Source organism: Ostrea edulis, chromosome 7 (genome assembly GCF_947568905.1).
Source record: "Ostrea edulis chromosome 7, xbOstEdul1.1, whole genome shotgun sequence".
Taxonomy (NCBI): Eukaryota; Metazoa; Mollusca; class Bivalvia; order Ostreida; family Ostreidae; genus Ostrea; species Ostrea edulis.
The window spans coordinates 3,680,699-3,688,235 of NC_079170.1; positions in this window are offsets into that span (position 1 = coordinate 3,680,699).

Consider the following 7,537-nt stretch of genomic DNA (forward strand, 5'->3'; position numbering starts at 1 on the left):
TTGCACTCGCGCATGCAAGGTTACTCTACATTACGTGTTCGAGTTTTATTTCCTGAATATTTTAGTTTTTGTTGAAATAGTAAATACAGCAAAAATTTTAAAAAAATAAATAAATAAATAAATAAAATTCTTCCAGTGATTTTTTGAATAAAAATCACAATATAATGCTTGTTATTGTATTTTGGAGGTTTATATATAGTCAGCGAAACCAACGATCCTCCGAAACCAACACGTACAATATCGCACCCATCGCTCGGAGAACAGGATGATCGGGTTAATGCTTTATAAATTAAAAAAAAGAAGTTTACAATCCTAAACCGGACATATTTTGTGGAAATGTCTGTTGTGTGTAAAATCATTATAGGATTGAATATATAAATTATTTTTTTCATGGAGAAATGAATATAAAAACCGAATCGCAAACTTTGTTTTAAAAGAGTTTGCAATTCGGTTTTTACATTCGTTTCTCCACGAAGAAAACAATTTATATGTTAAATGCTTGTAATTCAATTGCAAATTAAAAAATGTCAGTTTCCGTGAAATGTATTAACAACAGAGTCGAAATAGAAAAAGCTGCAGATTCGCGGAGTAATTTACACGCATGTCGGCCGCCAGCAGAAATCAACAACAATTGCAGTTTTCTCTGCTTTACTGCAATGTACACAGTTTAGGACATGTGTATGTTAAAAAATCAGAATTGTAGATAAGCCTCGAATTTGGAGATGGAGAAACACTTTCCGTCTGTTATTTGAACGTAGACAGATTCAAAGAGTGAGTGTCTGACACACTTATTTAATTTCTCACTATCACTGAATAGATTATCATTATTATTAGCCGAGACTATATTCGACAAAGTTTTGCTCATCGTCAGTTTTGGATAATAATACTCGCCGCTCCAATGAGCAGATAGCGCCGTTGCAAAGTTTTTCAAATTCTGGTTTTTGAGTTGGCTCGCAAAGCTATCAACGGCGTGCGGATTCATCGCGTATCACAAACTTTCTGTTTATTCTTACACCGACAGAAATAAAACCCGCACACAAAGATCTTCAAAAATTGTTCATTTGCTTTTTGAACAGCTTCATTAAGTTTTAAAGACATATCATGCATGTATGTTGACATTCTTATAACAATGTAATTTAAATGAGTCCCCTCAATACGTTTAAAAAAACTAAAGATAGTGCGCATGAATACATGATGTAAGAAAGGGGCGATTGTACTTTTTTTTTTTAGAAATTAAACCTGCGACGTACGTGCGTATAAATATATGGGTTTTTATTGACAGACTTTTTAAGTTACAGAAAAGGGCAGCCAGAATTATATTGAAGGTGAAAGTAACTCAGACTTCTACACCTAATATTTTTAGTGTTCTTAAATGGATGCCTGTTCATGATTATTTTGTATATAGAAAACTAGTGCTTGCTTTTAAGGTTCTTAATAACATGACACCAGAATATATGAACGTTTTTAATTTTGTCAGCCAAGTTAGTTCCAGAACAACAAGAAGTAGCGATAGTGGCATTTTATATTGACCAAAAGTTCGAACTGAATATTATAAACGGTCTTTTAAGGTATCCTCCACAATTTTATGGAATCAGTTGCCCAAGTCTGTCAGAAGCTGTGGTTCTATTACATCTTTTAAATCAGCATATTTGCAGCATTATTTCTCAAATAAGTGATATATGGGTATGATGTGTATATGTATGTGTGTATATATATATGTGTGTATATATATATATATATATATATATGTGTGTGTGTGTGTGTGTGTGTGTGTGTGTATAGATAATATCTGTTTATTTTCCCCCAGTGATATCGTGTGTGTTTTTTATGTATATATTTTATATTATGTTATCTATTTTTCTATTCTCTCATTTATCTGTCTGTGAATATGTTTTATACAGGACCACAATGTAAACTAGTCATTTTTACTAATTGTGCTATCCTGTCTAAATAAAAGAATTTATTATTATTATTATTATTATATCAACTACAAAAATAGATTCGTGAACATGAAACAAATAACTTGTAAGTAAATATTTCATAGTGAAGAATGTAATATCTCGCTTTCTTAGGTTGGAAAAGTATAGTAAATATTTGAAAATGGTATTTGTATATTACGACCGATCATACTCCCCGTCGAGGCCTCTTCGATATGTGTCAAAACCATGTGATTATTTCTGCGGGAATCTACCGGGGTGAGACGAGAAACGCACGTTCAGTTTGTTATTTTTTCGCTTTCAGACATATAGATACTACTTAAGGATGCTTATCTATGTAGTAAATCTTTACATTTAAACAGCAAACTGTCATGGTACTCACTAGTAGAAAAAGCTTTAGAATGTATTAAAATTGGATATCCGTTAAGAGATTTTAGTCAGTATAGATTTAAGAAAATTGTAAAGAAATTACTCTGTGATAAATACACTGAAACCTGGTACAATAATCGAAATAAATTAATTGATGGGAAACTGTGCACTTATTTTAAGCTTAAGGAGCACTTTGGTTTTGAGAACTATCTTAATAAAATTAAAAATTTTGATATTAGACGATCTATTTGTAAGTTACGGATATCAGCTGATTGTAAAGTTGGTAGATATTCTGGTATTACTAGGAATGAACGAATATGTAACAAATGCAACTCCGGTTTATTAGGTGATGAGATCCATTTTTTGATTAAATGTGAAAAGTTTGCTGATGAAAGAAAATCTTTTTGTGGTGCTATAGAAAAAACAGTTAAAAATTTTACCAAACTCAATGATGAACAAAACTTTATTTACATACTATGTTCTGAAGAGCCATCCATTCTAAATATAACTGGAAAATTTATTTTGAACAATATATGACACTGTATTTGTAAATAACTATGTGTTATGAAATCACTTCTTTCTTTACTTGTATAGGTACATTATTTGTATGTATTTTCATGCTGCCCCTTGAGGGCCCTTGATTAGAAAATAAATATAGTTAGGTAGTTAGTTATATACGGTGATTTACCGTATTTTGCCGAATATATTTAATACACATCCCCATTTCCCCACGCAACGCGGTGGAACAAATTTGCCCCAAACACGGTGGACCTTTAACATTGTCGGCATCTTTGAAGTCCTATTTTTTTTCCGCGCGAGCTAGACATTGAAGTCCACGGAGGATCTCCGTGGATGCCACTGCGCATCTCCGTGGATGTCACCTGTACCTCCGTGTGATAAAACAAAGAAATTATTTCCGAAATGATTCACCCAAAAAACCTTTTCGCTTGGCCAGCATGCATGTCCCCACCCCATTAATTATTTAGAAATTAGCTATCAATCATTAAATTCTTGTAATTGTTGTTTAATGATACGTTGGTGTTTTCGGTACATATCCGCCCAGATAGCAAGACAACGTCGGGCCAACGTTGGCCCATTTTTTTTTTACAACGTTGGGCCACTGTTGGTAGTCCTATGTTGGCCCACGGTCATTTTGCTCATCGGCCCAACATTGGTCCAACATGTTGGCATACTTTTAGAACAATGTAGGTATAATTGTAAGCCAACTTACAGCCAATAATGGTAGTTGGTTGTTTTGGTTGGCCCAATGTTGGCCCCTTGTTCAAATGGTGGTATTATTGTTGGGCCAACGTAGATAATATTGTAAGCCAACTAACAGCCGACGAATAGACTGGTTGGTTATAGGTTGGCCCTTCATTGTTTGAAAGGGTAGGTCGGATATTGGCAGTTATTGATCTAAAGCTTCTTTTTTGTTGGTCAATATTGTTGGCTATATACTAGTAACTTACATTTATCAAACCAAATTGAATGAATACTTGTTGAAAATACATTTGTAAATTATACTTTAATATGTTGACTTTTCCCATGATTGTTTGAAAAAAGTACAATGCACATTTTGACCTGCATTCATTATTAATGCATACATTTAGAAAGAAAACATTACATTATACATATTCATAACATAATTGCGAAAGTGCACGTGATGTGACGTCATAAGTATACTGTTGTCAAAAATTAGAATTAGGAAACCGTTACCTTCGGTATGGGTATCGGTGACATTGACTACTTAAAATAAGAGTTTCAAAATGATTCAAATTCGATGACATTACGTTATCTCAAATACGGATAATGGGGAAAACAGCGTGGATGGGGGATTGGGCACATTAACCACGCGATGCTGGGAACTGTGGTGTTTTGGACGTCTGTTGTGGTCGAGTGCGGGAGCCCAAGTCCTCTTGATTCGGGCCATCTACCTAGTGCGGGTGTTAGGACTTTTTCGCAGGCTTTAGCTACAACACGCGTGTGTAGCATTTGAGAATCATTACAAGTATCTATATTGGTTTCTTCTTAATTGAACACATCGACAGGGGATGCTTACTCCTCCTAGGCACCTGATCCCACCTCTGGTGTGTCCAGGGGTCTGTGTTTGCCCAACTCTCCATTTTGTATTGCTTATAGGAGTTATGAGATTGATCACTGTTCGTTATCTTCATCTTTCATTAATTTTGCTTAATTTATTTCTATGTTCCATTTCTTATATTTTCATCATTGAAGAAATGTCACAAAATTGTTACTTTTCTATGTTCATTGTTTGGAAGTTGTAATGCTATTCCATAGAAGTTATAATACAGCTAAGCTCTGACCCCTAGAAGTTATTGTATTTTGGAATTCTGTATGGTTAAAATCAAAGGGAAAATGGCCGCAGCATGACACAACACTATATATAAGCGTGACATTACAGTTATCAATGCATTCTGAAGTCCTCGTAACAAATCGTCTCTCCATGTGCAAAATATTCAGTAATGGAAACTTAACCGAACTAGCTGCTGATAGATAAACCGTAATCAGTTTTGCATAAAAAGAGTTGTGAAATATAGTTAATGTTGAGCACGAACATTGATTGCCATATTTGAGTGTGTGTTTAGCAAATATGAATCATAAAGACAACACGGCAATAAATTGTACCTTCCCCACCGATATGCCGATATTCATAAAGATTTATGTTTTTTCAATTATTTCTAACAAAGCACCATGTATCTAGATTTGCACCTATTCTAGACGCCTTTTCACATAAAGACTCTATCAAGTGCAGAGAGATCGATCGCATTCACTTCTCATCGCAAACCACGATGTCTTGAATCTGGAAAATGTTTTTAAAAAATTAGAAATCCGAAGTCGGAAAGCTTGGAAAAACCAGTAAACTCGCAATGAACACTAGCAAATCCAATAAGGTATAATGAATTTCCTCTGATAATTTTGGCACATTGGTTGCTATTTTTTGGCCTACTAATTCTGCTTGGATTTCTTGGATGTTTTCTTATGATAACACTATAAATCTTGACATACAATAAAGAAGGAAAATCGGATCATATCAGAAACAGAAAATTATGTTTTCATGTATTCCTAAAGAAAAGGATAGGGATAAGCTTGAAATGGCCTTAGAAGGGGTAGAGAGTTCAAAATAGTATGCTTTATACTCCGTTATTTGAAAAAAAAATTAATTGTGGATTTGTTCTAATCGAGACGTCAGTATTTTAGATATTTTTATTAAGGAGAGAAATTTATATTTATACTATACCGTTTATTCTACTGAAATTATAGCCCCATATAGTTCATATTCCCCGGACCTCATTCTAGCTTTAATTGTAAGAAATAGCAAAGTGGTTTCATAATGAACTTGTTTCAGAACTGATGAAATTACACACACATATGGCGCATATACATGGATTTCCACTCATTTGTTTGAATAATGACAAGAATCCCACTATACGGCGGTGGATAATAGAGCACGCGCCCTATATAGCGGGTAACAATGGACACGGATTATATAGACCACGGCTTCATCTACTAGACAACAATGAACGACGCTCTGTATACAGATCACACTTTTATATGCTGGACAGCAGTGATTTACTTCATTGATGACTTGAACCATGTAACTTATTATCAACTAGTTACATGTAAAACTTGTACTATACCAATTACTAGTTACATGTACGATTAGAGTTTTTACGAACATCGACAACTTTTTTATTTTCCCTTCAGAAAAAAAACCTGTTGGATTGGAATGAGCGATGGATAATACATGTACACAGTCTCCTACCATACACGTATAACACAGGCTTACAATACCCATACACGTATAACACAGGCTTACAATTACTAACAATACTTACAATACCCATACACGTATAACACAGGCTTACAATTACTAACAATACTACAATACCCATACACGTATAACACAGGTTTACAATTACTAACAATATTTACAATACCCATACACGTATCACACAGGCTTACAATTACTAACAATACCCATACACGTATAACACAGACTTACAATACCCATACACGTATAACACAGGCTTACAATACCCATACACGTATAACACAGACTTACAATTACTAACAATAATACTTACAATACCCATACACGTATAACACAGACTTACAGTTACTAACAATACTTACAATACCCATACACGTATAACACAGGCTTACAATTACTAACAATACTTAAAATACCCATACACGTATAACACAGGCTTACAATTACTAACAATACTTAAAATACCCATACACGTACAACACAGGCTTACAATTACTAACAATACTACAATACCCATACACGTATAACACAGACTTACAATTACTAACAATACTTACAATACCCATACACGTATAACACAGGCTTACAGTTACTAACAATACTTACAATACCCATACACGTATAACACAGATTTACAATTACTAACAATACTAAAAATACCCATACAGGTACAACACAGGCTTACAATACCCATACACGTATAACACAGGCTTACAATTACTAACAATACTTACAATACTCATACACGTATAACACAGGCTTACAATTACTAACAATACTTACAATACCCATACACGTGTAACACAGACTTACAATTACTAACAATACTTACAATACCCATACAGGTATAACACAGGCTTACAATACCCATACACGTATAACACAGGCTTACAATTACTAACAATACTTACAATACCCATACACGTATAACACAGACTTACAATTACCAACAATACTTACAATACTCATACACGTATAACACAGACTTACAATTACTAACAATACTACAATACCCATACACGTATAACACAGGCTTACAATACCCATACACGTATAACACAGGCTTACAATACCCATACACGTATAACACAGGCTTACAATACCCATACACGTATAACACAGGCTTACAATTACTAACAATACTTACAATACCCATACACGTATAACACAGACTTACAATTACCAACAATACTTACAATACTCATACACGTATAACACAGACTTACAATTACTAACAATACTACAATACCCATACACGTATAACACAGGCTTACAATACCCATACACGTATAACACAGGCTTACAATACCCATACACGTATAACACAGGCTTACAATTACTAACAATACTTACAATACCCATACACGTATAACACAGACTTACAATTACCAACAATACTTACAATACTCATACACGTATAACACAGACTTACAATTAC